We start from the raw sequence: 16249 nt of genomic DNA on the forward strand, positions 1-16249 counted from the left end.
GGGTTTGCAGAAGATTTTTCAGGAGATGACTCCTCCTGTTTCTTCTTTTTCCCTTTGTTCTTCTTCTTGCCCCCTGGTTGCTTTGGTTCATTGCATTTGTCAGTCGACACGGTGTTTACCTCCGAGGCAAGAAGTTCTTCTTTTGCATTTTGACCGGAAACCATACGGGCTTTCTTCGATGTAGCCTTTATGGATTTCGTGCTAGTCATTCCTATCACGCCATCGCTAGCATGAGAGTCTTTGTTCGATTTAGGAGGGGGAGGAACGGAAAATTCCGGTCTAGGAGCATCAGGGATTTTGTCATAGAGCGTGCCAGGCTGAGTATATATCAATTCTAGGTATTGTGCACGAGCAATAACTTGCTCTTCAGTGATGACTCCTCCATTTGCCACATCTTCTGTGACAGAAGGTAACAATGACCTAATAAACCATTCAGCTAACAACTGATCGGGAACATATGTTTTTACCATTCTAGGACGACGTGGCCACTCATGAATATGATCATGTATGTAAGTAGTCGTCATTTGTTTGAAATTGGTAAGAAGCTCCGTTCCTGTTTCGTACCTTATGGGTAATTGAAAATGGGTTAAAAAGGTTGTGGCTAGGGCACTGAAGTTATCAAATGAAGCTCTAGGCAATTCGATATACCATTTTGCTGCTAGACCAGTTAACATTCGCTGAAAAAGGCGAAGCCTAATCAAATCATCATTAAGAGTGTTGGATGAACACCACAGATGAAAGGTCATCACATGATTCGACAGGTCTTCACCCGAATTTCCATTAAATTTAGGAATATCTAATGGAAGTTTATGCGGAATCACCGGCCACCATGGGGCATAAGCAATTGGATTGTTTGTTAGTCGATTTAGATCCATTAACTCTAAAGTCACCACGAAGGGCAACTGTTGATTTAGGTTCGGCGAAGCATACCCAGGATAGGATGGGATTGCCTGAGCAGTTAGTCTTTGCATACCAGCATAATGCATTTGATGCTGATAACTTTGGTAAGGTTGATGGGCATAACCATTATGATATGATTGATGTTGACCGTTTTGAATATACGGCTGCCCATTACTTGCAAAGATTTGTTGCTCAGATCCTCGGTAAGCTTGTTGGAATTGCGGTTGTTGATATTGTACCAGCCATGGTTGTGAAGCCATTTGCTGTTGTCCAATACTGGTTGTTTGACCAAGATGAGGGGTAATGGTACCCATCTGAGCCTGGTTCATTCCGGTTAAGGAGCCACTAATCAGTGATTGTGGTGGCGTCAGAGAGACAAGGGGCTGTTGTATTACAACCTGAGAAACTTGAGGTTGGCATACAACGGGAAATGCTTGTACTTGCGACACCGTCAAAATAGTCGGTGTAGTGGGGATATTTGGCATAGGGAGACTTTGTTGCATTGAGTATACAACTCTTGGTTGTTGAGGCAGCATTGGCACCCAACCACTGGATGTAATTCCAGCATAACCTGAATTCTGTTGTGAACTCTCGTATGGTTGTTCTCCCGGAGGGAACAATGAAAGGGCATACTGCCCCCCATACGATGACATTCTAGTGCTCAAAGGAAGGATTTGCCTTTAGGGGTCGGGTTGCCCAAATTGATGCTGGTGCAAAGGATCAATCTGTTGAGACTCAACATAAGAGATTCCAAATACCATTCCGGATGAAAAATGGGAACAGACCATACTGTCGAAATAGTCCCTGAACGGACTCCATCTAGTGGTTGAGAGCTAGTTGGGACAGATGGCACGCCAGTGAACATCGTTGGAGTAGCAGCAGGAAGTTCTGCTGCTGCAGCATCAGATGATACAGTCCTGGATGTCGATGGTTGTTCAAACATAGCTAGTCTATCCAAAAGACTTCCTAGTGACTCTACAGGAACTCGCGATTCTACAGGAACCTGCGATGAAGAGAGACAAACTTTTGTTGAAGAAGGATATAGGGTGATACCAGCTCCAAAATGCAATGGAGTACTTGATGGAGGATTCTCCACAATCTCTTCTATAGCAATCAATCCAGGTGGAAGAGGTAAACCGTCAGGTCCGTAATATATTTCTCGTGCCAAAGAAGGTATAGATTCTGCAGCGACAGAGGTTTGGGGGACAACACCTTCCGAATAAATTTTAGATGAAGCTGGTTCAGGAATAGAAGTGTTTATCACTACACTAGGATCAGTTCTAATGTCCTCTTGTGGCTGCAGAACTTCTTCTGTAGAGGCAGGAATACCAGAAATGTTTGGAGTAACCGGAGTCCCTGAGGATGTTGGAACAAAAGTTCCAATCAAACCAGGGGACTTTGACCTGGTTAAATGAGTTTGCTTCGTCCGGAGTGGTTTCGTTTTCGGAGTCAAAGATGGTTGACTCGTTAATCTCCTCGAACGATGGGGTTTCAATTGACTTTCTTCCACGATTGCAGATTACTCGATCAACTCAAAATAAAGGGGAAAATGTTATTCTGAATTAAATGAATTTTAGATGCTTTGACACAACTTGTTTTTTCAATTTTTAAGAGTCGAGAAAAAACAAAAGATGACTCTAGTCGCCTTCGATTTTTAATGGGCCTGAAGTGACAAGTGCTCAGATGGACCTTTTCCTTTAAGGAGTCTGAAAAGGAACGAAAGAGACTACTTTAGAAATCTAGACAAAGGGATTACCAAACCAATCGCAAAACTGCAGAATACTTTTTACGGTACGGCAGTCAATCTTCCCGAATGCTGTGTTCAGTGCATTACGATCGATAGGGCGGTAGACACGACTTCCTAAGGATAAAGGATATAGCCTATTGTGGTCTCCCAATATATACTTGACGATACATGGGAGCACAAGTTCATACTGGCACTTGTCATCTCAAAGAGGAGGAATCACCCAACCTACAATGAAACCGATAGTTACCAGGATTTACGACGCCGAAATACGTCTCTAGCCCAGACTTTTAAATGTTGTGCATTAGGTTCCAAAGCATTTTTATGTTCATTGAATTTATTTTATAGTTGATCTTTCTTAAGAAGTTTGCCTTTCAGGTTCACCGCGTGATGTAGATATACAATTCCTAAAATGCAATCTAAGATGATAAACAATCATTTGATCTTCTTTTTGCAATGAAAATCCTAGCTACTAAGGAAAGAGAAATGAGATTCTTTCAACATAGAGTAGAGAACACACACTAGATGCACTGTCCTAAATCGAAATCAACAAGCAGTATAAATGAAAATGCACGTGCATGTATTTGTTTTCAGCCTTCTTAATGTGTGAATGACAAGAAGAATGCTAAGTACAAATTTGAATTATCTTTTCAAAGTGATAGTACTAAAAATTTTCTCTTCAAAAGACGAAAGTAAGATAATGACGAAACTTTGCGATTTTTAACTGAAAACTGCTTTCGACACTTGAAAAACTACTAATTCAAATCAAACACAAGAGTAACAGTATAATCGACCATCAAGAACAATAGGATTCTTTTCTTTGACTGAAAAAGACACTTGTGACACTTCCAAATCAAAAGATGACAGTTCGATTACGCTACTTCTTTGTAAAAGAGAACTGAAAATGGCACACAATACATAAAAACACTCACAGTTCTTCGCATGATGGAGGTGGAATAATGGAAAGGAAGGGAGTTTCAACAGAGGTATACTGATCATAGACAGCAAAACTCCTGAATAAAGCTGAAGAGAGTGAACAAAAAACCAAAATCTGGAAGCAGAAGAGGTCTTATCTGATCAACGCACCTGTAACATAGGGAAAGTGCAATGTAGTGCACCTACTACACACGGGAGGTGCGATGCATCCAGATTCCCAAGAGGAGAAGGTGCGATGGTCCAGGGATGAGACTTCAACTTGGTTCTTGTTCACATTTTGCAGCTTAGTTCAGGGATTTAGGCCGAGCTAATGATAGTCAGTAAATAGAAATCATAGGGGATGATCTAATGAGGTTACTAGAGCCACCACCAGGGCAATTAGGATGTTTGCAAATCGATTGTTCAGTTTATAAACAAAACCTGGAGATAGACTGAAGTAGCATTGATCTACTTTTCACTTTCATAGCAAATGCAGTTCGAAGGCTAGCTGGCTTGACTTCAGGCTCCGTCTATAAGTTTATAAGGCAAACAAATATAGACAAGCAAACAATATATTCGCTCCCCAGTGGAGTCGCCATTTCGTTATCGGGAAATATAGTGTCTATGCAGAGCTACTAGTCCCACTAAGACGGGTAGCTATCTTAGAAACAAACAGATTAAAGTTACTTTCATTTTCCTTTATGAGAAGTAGATAGGAGAGGATCAAAGAATACCAAAGTCGATCTTTCGCTCAGTTCCTTGCTTGTTCCTTCTCCTCACTGATAGGTCTTTGCCACTCCTCCCTTGACCACTCCACTTCAAAGAGTACCTGTAAAGTCAAAGCAACATAATACCTTCAAAGTGCAGAGATCTACAATCATAAACAATATAGGACCAGATATATATTGACCACACAAATGCACATATAATCAAACATACAAGAATGTGGAGGAAAACTTAAATATCTTTATTGATGTGAAGATTAGAAGAGAGGATTACAACCCATTGATTTGACCCAGCGTCATCCTCACAACATGAAAGCCCTTCTTCACCTCATGAAAAGCTTAGATCACCCAACACTATGATGTTCCACCAGGAAACCAACAACACTTCCTTACAAGATACAAAATTCCAGCCTCCCGGATCTCTGGGATGAGGGATCCTTATATAGATGATTGCTGGGGAGTGAGTCAGCTTCTGGGATTTTGATTAGCGTCTTCTCTCTGGTAGTTATTGATTCCACTTGGAGATTGATGATCTCTTACTCATCCCTGGGCGAATTCAGAGAGGCAAGTGTCACAGGAGAAGTTTCTGGAAGATTCCATGATCATCCACCTCACAAAATGTCTCTGCCATTTGTCCATTCTCACCCATCGCACCCTACAGAAGGGCTTTCCAATATGCATCACACTTTTTGCACTGAGCAGGTGAGATGCATTGCACCCCTAGCACTGAGCAACCTGTATGGTCCAGTTTTGACCAGTTCTTAGCAGTTTTCTGTGGAGAACTTCTGGGAGATGATGTAATCAGCTGACCTTGTTCCTTTAGGGCATGAAACAACACTTTTAGGGACTCAGAAGCCCTCGGTTTATGGACATATATGATTAGGGTTGCAGTGCCCAAAAATTTCTATAACACCGACAAGGGGAATGACAAAGGGAAGTAGATTATCGATGTGGAGCTCAACGCCACTGTTGCCACTACGAAGATCCAGAAGGAGGAACCTGAAAATCCAAAGGAGGAGGAGAATCTCTTCCACTCCCAGATGTGGGTAAAGGGCTCCCCGTTACAGTTCATTATCGACAGCAGGAGCCAAAAGAACCACATTTTAGTAGAGGTCGTGAAGCGGCTAAGCTTACCGACCACAGCACATCCACAACCATACACCATCAAGTGGCTTCACTAAGGACGGGATCTTCGCATGAGCCGATAGTGTCGCCTTCCGTACAACATCAAGCCCTTCACAGATAAGGTATTGTGTGACATTGCTCCCCTTGAAGTTTGTGATGTATTATTAGGACAACCATACTTGTGGAAGTGACATGCTATGTATGAATCAAGGCCCCATGTTGTTATTGTTACTTTGGGAAATAAGTTGTACAGGATACCTAAGGTAGTACCACCTACTGCCATCTCTTTGGTTACTACAAAACAATGCGGTAAACTCATTTCCAAAACCGGGAAATTTTTTTTCCTGATGATACGCTCTCAAGGAAAGAAGAAGATGTTTGCCACGACTTCCCGACAGGGCCCCTTCACATGACAACTAGAGATGGAGAAGGTCGTGGAGGAGTACGAGGACATCTTCACCTCCCCCGCAAGGGTTCGTCTGCACTGTCAGGTCAAGCACTCCATCGATCTGACCCCAGGTGCGCTGCTGCCCAATGGACCAATCTATCGGCACTCTGTTATGGAGAACAATGAAATCAAGAGGCAGATTCAGGATCTGCTGCAGAAAGGTCACATCCGTCCGAGTTCATCACCCTGTGGGAGCCTGATTGTGTTGGTATAGAAGAAGGATGGGACTTGGAGACTCTGTATTGACTATTGGGTGCTGAACAAGATCACTGTCCATAATAGGTACCCAATCCCATGGATTGATGACCTCCTAGACCAACTGAAGGGGGAAAAATATTTCAGCAAGATCGATTTGAAGTCAGGATATCACCAGGTACCAATCGAACCCTTTGATGTGTGGAACACTGCCTTCAAAGCCAAGGAGGACGTTTTCAAATGGTTGGTTATGCCTTTTGAATTGACGAATGCTCCTGCAACCTTCATGAGGTTAATGGATGACATCTTGCGACCATTCACCAACTCATTTGTAGTGGTATACTTGGATGACATCCTAATCTTTAGCCAGAGTTGGGAAGAGCACCTCCACCACATTCGCCAAGTTCTCCAAACATTGCGGCAACAAAAGTTATGTGCCAATTTGGAGAAATGAACTTTTGGCATGACCCAGGTTCAGTATCTGGGATACATTATTGATGAACAGGGGGTGCATGTGGATCCAGCCGAGATCCAAGTCATTCGGGATTGGCCAGCTCCAACCACTCTAACAGAGCTTCGTAGCTTTCTAGGTCTTGCCAACTTCTATTGTAGGTTTGTGTTGGGATTTTCTCATATCAGTTGGCCCTTGAGTCAAGTCACCAAGGGAGGAGAGAAAGTAAAATACTTTTGGTCTAAATCTCAACAGAAGGAATTCATAGAGTTGAAATATCGCCTCTGCACGACACCTGTGCTCGCATTACCAGACTTGCAACAACCATTTGAGGTCGATACAGATGCCTCTGACTATGCGATTGGGGCAGTCCTTACTCAACATGGTCATCTAGTGGCATATCACAGTGAGACACTTTTAGACACAGTCCGAAAGTATGCCACTTATGACAAAGAGATGTATTCCATTGTGCAAGCTTGTCGACAATGGAAGCATTACATTTTAGGGAAGGAAATGGTCATCCACACAGACCACCGACCCTTGCAGTTTGTACAGATCCAAGGGAAATTGTAGAATGATCGCCATTAGAAGTGGTCCACATACCTACAACAGTTCCATTTGAATATCAAGTATAAGAAGGGCAACACCAATAATGTTGCAGATTGTCTTAGTCGATCACCGATCATGGCATTAACCACTGTGCTCAACTCTTGTGGGCACGAGACTTCTAACTGGCCACTTCTCTACAAAAGCGACCTAGAATTCAGCCACACATACCAGACACTCTTCGAGGGTTAGCATGTTCCAGATTTTCACCTCCAGGATACTCTGTTATTCCACCTGGGTCACCTTTGTGTTCCTTCAAGTGAGCGTGCCAAGATGATTTGGGAAGCACACTAAAGTCAGGTTGTTGGGCATTTCAGGTTTGAGAAAATGGTGGCAGTATTGCAGAATTATTTCTATTGGTCGAATCTTCGAAACGATGTCAGCAAGTACATCAGATCATGCACTGCCTATGCCATTGCCAAACCAACCATCAAGAAGCAAGGGCTCTATACCCCATTGCTTGCCCCTAGTCGACCTTGGGAATCCATCTCCAGGGACTACATGTCAGGCCTTCCTTCCACTAAGCATGGAAATGACTGTGTTTTTGTGGTCGTCGACAGGTTCTTAAAGATGGCCATTATGGCGGCCTGCAAGAAGAATGTCACAGCAGAAGCCACTGCTAAACTCTTCTTTGAACGAGTGTGGGTACACTTTGAGATCCCATAGTCTATCATCTCAGATCGGGATAGCAGGTTCCTCAGTAGATTTTGGTCCAGTCTCTAGTCGATGCTGGACACTAAACTCACTAAGTCCACAGCCTTCCATCTTCAAACTGATGGCCAGACAGAGGTTGTCAACAGGATGATCATACACATTTTGCGCATGTACAACTCAAAGCATCCACGCACATGGGACGAGAGTCTCCCTTATGTTCAGCATAGCTACAACCGAGCTCTCCACAGCTCGACTAGCCACAACCCTTTTCAGGTGGGCTTGGGATTCCAGCCATTATGTCCCATTGATGTGGCCATGCCATTTGCAGCTACTCACGCAGATTTGGCTCATGTCCATTCTGAAACAGATAAGGAAACCATCTTCATTGAGCACATCCAACATATTCGCCAGCAGGTCCATGACATTCTGGAGAAATAAAATGCCAAGTACAAGTAGCGACATGATCAACAGTAGGTGCCACACAAGTTTCAAGTGGGCGACAAAGTCTAGTTGCATCTGCAAAAGGAATGCCTTATCGGAAACTCAAACGACTCTGATATGGTCCTTACACCATTACCAAGGTTGTGGGAGACAATGCATTTGAGCTCAGCATTCCCCCATTCCTTAGCCTACACCCAGTGTTCAATGTGGACCACCTTCGGCCATACTTTCCACCATTACTAGACACATCCGACATTGCAAAATAACTCACACCCATAGAGTTAAATCCAGATTACATAGAACAAGCTACAACTGATCGGATCATGGACACACAGATCAAGCGCACTCGTCAGTAGAATATCCAACTGTATTGAGTTGTCAAAGCATGCCAACTCCTTCACCAGGGAAAGTGGTTCACAAGGGACCAAGTTCAACAAAAGTTTCCTCATCTCATGGAGGAACTCAACGCAATGAGGACAATTGATTCCTAAGGGGGGAGGAATGATCCAGGTTGATATTGGTGGCTACCTACCAAGTCCACCTGGACCCCCACCATTGTTTCTTTCATCTTTTTAGCTTCCTTAATTGTAGCACAATTTACTATTTTTAGCAGTTTTTCGGGTCCTGAACTTCCATAGATGTTTTGAGGCCGTAAAAGATGTTTTTTGGGAAAACTAGGAGAAACATGGGTACATGGACCGATGTTGCTCTTCCCAAAGTTTTAGTTCTCAGATAGATCTTTCTAACAAGATATTGTATGCGTCAAATGAAGATTGTATGCCAAAGTTACGACCTTGGGAAGTTGATGTACCAATTTACCCAAACAGGGCCCATAGTTTAGCTTTTTATCTTCTAGGGTTAGGTTTTTGGATGTTGAGGATTTTCCATTGTTTCTAAACAATAAATAGGCCTTCGAGCCTCATTGTAACACAGTTCAGAGGCATATAGCCGCCACATCTCTTTTCAGAGATAAGATACCATCGCCCTATCTGGTCTATTTCCATTGCTGTTTGTAAGCATATTTCATTATTTTACATTAATGAAATGAAGTATTATTTCGACTGCATCTTTATGTTTATGGTTATCTCTATAATTTGTTCCGTTCCTATTTAAATATGGATCACATAATACCCCTGATTTTCCTTTTTAGGATGCAAATCCACTTCCTTGGTGGTATTTGGTTGTTCGCAAGCCTCTCATTATGTGCTAATGTTTGGGGCTTTAGACCCAAGCGATATTATCCTCAGCCGTCGGATTTCACTGGGTGAATCTATGGACAGGAATGATCGTGCATGTTGGTGGGGCCTGGTCGTTAAGCACCGAGCATCTTTGCAGTGTGATATCTTCCTCTGTCGTTGGATCGAGCGAGGAGAATGGACGGTAGTGATTAAAGATGCAAGTCCGGTTGTTCAGATGCGCGGGAGGAATCGTGGATTTTCGCATGTTCTTCTAACCGCACGGCCCAAGAATTGTCTGTCTACTGAGGGTTTTGAGGTTATGTTTGTAGGGTTGGGGGTTCATGACTTTGGCAGTTAGTGATTAGATTTTCCTTGGTCCACAGTGCCTTGTGGACGGTTGTACTTTATGTAAAATATTTTTTGTTTTAATGAAATAGAAGGAACGACTCTTGCTTCAGCAAAAAAAAAATATTTATAGATTAATAGCAAATTTAAAAAATATTCTGAAATCTGACCATTAATTGTTTATTCTCATTCTAACCTTCAAATTTCTGAAATATTACAATAGACATAAGTTCAACCATACAAAAATACTAGAGGGAATAAAAGAATATTGAAAGAAGGGATTTATATGATGCCTCTCTGATCAACCATCGGGGAGATTCGGGCATGAATATCATTAAAAGAAACTGCACGGCCAGAGGAATAGCTGCAATTCCAAGCATCCATCTCCATGTCCATCGTACCTATATTAATAACATCAGACCCAACAACTTATGTGAAAACATTATAAAAACATTCTGCTGCATTCAAGTTATTACCTTGGTGAAACCATAATTGACAACATACGACAAGAACTGAGCACTAGTTAGGAGAAACGCGTTGAGACTACACAGTGCTCCCCTGACTCTGGGTGGTGAAATTTTAGAGATATATAAAGGAGAGGATGTTGAAGCCACACCTACACCCAAGCCCACTAGTAATCTCCCCACTATGAGCACAACAGGATTGGGTGCAACTCCCATCATAATTGCTCCAAAAAAAAAAATAACATCCACTGATAGTAGTGATATTTGCCTCCCAAACCGTTCACTATATATAGACCTCCAAAGCCAGCCCCAATAACCGCTCCTGCAACAGCCATTCTAACAATGGATTTCTATAAAGATGTGTTTCTTTCCACAGAGGGAAACTCATCTTTGATATACAAAAGGGCACTTGATATGACACCTGAAAATCCAAAATAAAACAATATGAATATTGAAGTTTATCTATGATGCAATACACCGCAATTATATGTATCATATTCATTATTATTGTAGATTTTAAGAATATTTAATATTTTAAAATTTGATAGACAGAGCAAGTTCTTTTTTTTTTTCAGTAGTGAAAAAGTAGAGCAAGTATTTTTTTCATTATTGAAGAAGCTCAGCATAGCTGTACATACAGCCCTTTTTCAGATTTATTCAACATGGTCATGTCATGCAACTGGAACCAGGGTGGGAGGTTATCATTAAACCCTTCCAACCACCCGAGCTATACATCATTGATAACTCATAGAGCAAGTTCAAATAACTAACATTTAGAATTTGACCAACAGAGCAAGTTCAAACAATTATCTTTTTTATTTTTCAAAATTTAAAATATTCATGAAATCTACGATCAAAATAAATTCAATAAAACGATAAAATTTTTTTAGAGTCATATATCCCAGCTTGCCTATGTCATAACCGAAGAGGAGACCTCCAATGCCTAAAGTAAGTGCTAATCTAAGTATAAATAGATTTTTCCAAACAATGGAAAGACCCACTTTCTGTTTCTCATTGCCATTATTGTTGTTAGTTATCAACACCATATTGCAGTAGATATGAGACAAAATTATTAATGAACAATACCTGTATTAGTAGTAATAGGGTTGTCCGCCCTAGTTTTGTAATGTAATGTCAGCTAGATAGACCTACCCATGGTCCATGCACCATGGGATTATATAAATAGAGCGAGGCTCTAAGTGTAAAATGAGATAGAATAAGAGAGAGTAAGAGAGATATGAAGAGCCTAAGAAAAGTGAACCGTGTCTCTGGGTGGTCAGGTAGGAGAAGGCTCTGTAGCTAAGTGTAGAGAGGCCTAGTAGTCCATAGCTGAGTGCGCAGACCCCTACACCTGAGTGCGCAGGGCGAAGTTGAGTTTGTAACCGAGGAAGGAATTAATAAAGAGAAGTTTTATCATAATTTTGTGTATCTTTTCTGGGGTTAATGCATGTTTGATATAATTTGCAAATATATTGTTTATTTACTGCGCACACCTGTATGAATGGTTTATGTTGTTAAGTATAATTTAAAGCGCGCAAGTAGGCTAAAATAATCAACTAACATTGAAATACTAGTAAGATCTTGGGTGATAATGTAGAGCGCGACGCTCAACCCACAAGTACGGTTGCACAAAGGAAGTATATTAGGCTACGAGGCACGAGAAAATGTGCAAAGCGACATGTGCACAAGGTCGAACCGCAGACCACTTGAACTCATCAGACATCTCCAGGGTGCATAAACCTAGTTCTAGCACCCTCCCATACTACTTCGGGTGAGACCTCAGTCTGCGCTTCGTGGACTGTTACAGAAAGGGCCACTAGTACCAGGATTTGTTTGGATAAATTAACTCTGAACCTCGGTCAGGCCCCAATAAGCCAACAAATGGTTTCGTTGCCTAGACCAGGATCTGCATAAGAGATGTTTGATGTCATGTCACTGGAATCCGAAAAAGAAAGAAATTGAAGAGTGGTCGGACAGAAAGATTCACGCGTTCGCAGTTCAGGAAAATAGGAATCCATAGTTATCAAAGGAAGAGTGGTTAGATTGCTACTTATATATGGAAATCCATGAAATTTTATTTGCATCCTTACCCTCTGAGCTGTATGAGTGGATCATGAAGCTAGCACACAGTCAAGGAAGGTGTAGGCTCGACAAACCTATTTTGTGGACTCCATAGTTGGTGCGCAAACTGGAAGCATCAGAAGATAAGATCACGTGTGTTGTGGACCATTGGATTGATTGAATTATAGGAGGGTTTATCACCGAGTTCGCGGTAGATACTTCAGTAAGCTATAGCGAGGCAGAACAATGCTTCCTCAAAGGACCGTGAGGTAAGTACGTTAAATCCTTGAACACTTGGATTAAAATGCTACTGTGTGAAAAGTGGGTTATGAAAATAAATTTATGTTTGGGGCTACGCAAAGTGGGAGGATCTACAGAAACGAAGGTAGCACAGAATTAGAGACTAGTACCTTGATTTCACCTCTATGGAAAAGCAAGGAGGAGCTCATGAAAGTTTCACCAAGAAGTGCAATCAATCTAATAAGGCAGCGAACTCCGCGCATACCACCCCCGCCTACACCACCACCAGTTTCACCACCTTCACCCCCATCTTTGCCCACACCACCTCTGCCACCACCATAGTTCAATATGGCAAATGTGATAAATTTACCGGTGTTCAAAGGAGTAGGGAACGAATATCCAGACCAATTTTGGCTCGTGGTAAAGGCTGTATGGGAAGCACAAGGAGTCATGGATGACAATATAAAGAAAGAAACGTTGGTCAGTGCCTTGCAGGATCGTGCACTAACGTGATACATTAAGAATTCCAATGACAATCAAAACGCAGGGATCACAGATATCCAAGTTGCACTAAACAAGGAATTTAGCAGGCCAAAATCAGAGACACTGTCAAGTATTGGATTTAAGGAAATCGCTATGCTTTCAGGTGAGACCCCGTGGGAACTGGATCAAAGACTAAAGTGTACAATTCATGAAGCCAACATGACCTTGATGGATGGACAACACTGCACATGGTTTGTAGCATCGCTAATGCCGCATCTAAGGAATGCGCTATCACTGCAAAAGCTATCCACTCAGGACGAGGCCTTGGAAATCGCAATGAGACTGCGTGAGACCCCGATACAAGATCCTAACCTGGGAGTCCAATAGATCCATGCGCAGTTGAAAAACTTGTGCCTTGAAATGCATAGTTTGAAATAGGATAGGACAGCTCACCCAGAAGCGCGCGAGGAGGTATGATGCGTAAAATATAAAGGCCAAGGACATGACAAGGACCATTGTCCAGTATTCGTGAATTACTTGGTGGTAGGAGGACCAATGCCATTGAGACTAGAGGCCCAAGCAGGACTGAGTGCGACGCCGACATTATGGTGCACGATTTTTCAGATAGGAGGAAAGCATGCTACAGATAACTGCCATCTATTACAGAAGTATACGTAGAGTTCCCAGTAGTTGTTCTGTAATTTCTACAGGTCGGTAGGTCACAATGAGCATACCTATAGGAGCTATGAACTAATGATGGATCATACTCCTACCTATAGAGTTCAAACTGAAACACGGGCCCTCGTTCAAAATGCAGGGATGGCACACATTGAATTTCAGGGGCACGAACGAGGTCGAGGTGGAATGGGACAAGGAAGAGGTCGCAGACAATTGATATGTTACAATTGCAGAGGGATAGGGCATTATGCCCTCGATTGTATGAATCCGATGAGACCATCATGCTTATATTGTACCTAGTTTGATCATCAGACGGAGGACTGTCCCACACTGATGGCGAGATTGCATGATAAAGGAGCACTCCAACCTCCCCTGATTTAGAACCTACAAATGATGGGTCTGACCCATGTGAGGAAGATCCAAATGTAAATATCATGCTCCGAAGTGGTATTAGGATAGGATATGACAAAGGCAAGTAGCCCGAAGAGAGTGCTTGGGTTCGCAAGGCTCTAATAAAGGAATCAGAATTTGATTTGGAGTGTGCTAAGGAGACATTCATGGAAGCTAAGAAGAGGTTCATGGAGGCATCCACTTCAGGTAGTAAAGACAAACTGGAATTGGAAATGGACCTATCAATGCTCATTACCCTTTTGGAGACATGCATGAAGATGTTGTACGACAGCAAAGTTGTGAAGGGACTACAAGAACTCATCACTAGATGTGCTGGGACCGTGCTAGGAGAACCGCGTGTAGTACGAAAGCTCAGGAAGCACACAACGTGAACAGGACGAGAGATGAGATTGAACACGCAGATTGGGGAGTATGAAATGGATCAAGTGATTTTGGATCTAGGATCAGACGTGAACGTCCTGCCAAAGCAGACATGGGAGTGCATGGGTAGGCCCGTGTTGCAATGGTATCCTATTCAATTGCGAATGACAAACCAACAAAAGATCCTACCCATGGGAAGATTGCAAGGAATAACGGTGGATATCGAAGGTGCGAGCGCACTTGCAGATTTCGAAGTGATAGAGATTGTTGATGACAGGAATCCATATCCCATGGGAATTGGAATAGATTGGGCCACTCACATGAATGGAGTGATAAATCTAAAGAAGTGCAAGAAGATTTTCGAGAAGAGGTCACTACACATAGTGGTACCTTTGGACCCTGTGGAAGGATCCCGCTACACAGAGCTAGTGCACGACTACGATAGGGATGACGATCTAGACTGTATCTACAAGATAACCACATGGGAGCAGGACTAGGTGAATCCAACAGTGGATGGCAGGATTTCGTGGGAGCACGAAATCTCTTGCACCTCAGATTCGGACGAGGAGATAGAACGATGGTAGAACCAGTTACATGAGGTAACCACACTCAACTGTAACATGATGACAAGGTCGTTGTGTTGCGTGGCAATAGAGGTAAGAGATTGGCCTATATATGATGAGTTGAGCAAGGTTGATGATTTCCTAAACAAATTTGAAAGAGAAGTACCGAAACATCAACATTTCCACACTCTGAAATGGGCACTGCGCGCTATGCTCTCAAGATGGTGGGGTGCACATCAAAGAAGTTTTGAGGACTGGCGCCAATGCAGAAGGATGATGCTCATGTGGTTTGGAAAGCCTTAGATGTGGATGAAAGCCAGGTATGACAAATGAAACAGCCTACACGCCCACCTCTCCAGATGGGTACAGGCGTATGGTGTGCAACCTGCACGAATGCACACTGTCCTCGTGATAGGAAACATGACCAACAAATAGGAGCAGGAAAGAATATGGCATGAACAATGACTAGGAAGTATGATAAGACCAAGCGCACTAAAGAGTATCTGCATGGAAGCCTTTGAAAAAGTATGCAAAGTACTGAACGTGGTCCACCATGTGAAAGGTGTTGACTGGGACCTGCATGTACCAGCGGTTCTATGGGCTTATGGGATCATGTTCAAAACCCCAACCATGAGGGCACTTCTAAAGCTAAAGTATGAAGCAGAGGCTGTAATCCCTATGTAGCATGCAAAGCCTAGACCACGCATAATAGCACCCATAGATATGATGGTTCGCGAAGCCCGGAAAGGAGGGATCACACAGCCGCAAGAAAAAAAATGCATGAGACTTGAGGAAGAAATCTACTAGGGAAAACTTAGACTCCATGAACTTGAAGAAGAAAGGGCACGGTTAAGAAAGAAAAGTTCTTTGATGGACGTAGAGGTTTGGAAGTTAGAGGGTGAAATAAAGAAAGATTTTCTCGGCAAAAAGACCAAGCTAGTAAGACAGGGTGCGGGCAATCTCGATGACAGGGTTAAGCTCGGTTGCCACGAATTGATCAGTCTAATTCCTTGGCTTGGACCGCATACTGCTAAGCATAGTGACTAGGGTAGTGCATTGCAAATGGTGAAATGCGTGATGTCGACTGTAACAATACAAGGTGGGGATTCTCTAGGAACCATGATGGAGGATAGGATGGAACTCTACACGGGTGGTGCGACCACCTGAATAGCCAAGGGAAGGATAGTCTTAGTGCTCCAGGTAGTTGGAAGGGAGCGCGGGACTATAAACTATCCTGCCTGCGAGCTGCACGATATTGGATA

General features: G+C 42.7%; 1 pseudogene across 1 annotated transcript in view; it reads right to left on the reverse strand.

The window, feature by feature from the left end:
- Positions 1 to 11237, reverse strand: part of LOC149148661 (putative inositol transporter 2) — a 162092-nt pseudogene extending 150855 nt beyond the window's left edge. Inside the window, exons 1-3 of the transcript XR_016263200.1 lie at positions 11102 to 11237; positions 10204 to 10612; positions 10021 to 10128 (exon numbers count right to left, since the gene is read on the reverse strand). The product of XR_016263200.1 is annotated as a putative inositol transporter 2 (transcript). The remainder of the gene's footprint in view (positions 1 to 10020; positions 10129 to 10203; positions 10613 to 11101) is intronic.
- Positions 11238 to 16249: the final 5012 nt, after the last annotated feature.

This window comes from Pinus tabuliformis, chromosome 9, assembly GCF_031772625.1.
Source record: "Pinus tabuliformis cultivar Carrire ecotype Pingquan chromosome 9, CPIR1, whole genome shotgun sequence".
Taxonomy (NCBI): domain Eukaryota; kingdom Viridiplantae; phylum Streptophyta; class Pinopsida; order Pinales; family Pinaceae; genus Pinus; species Pinus tabuliformis.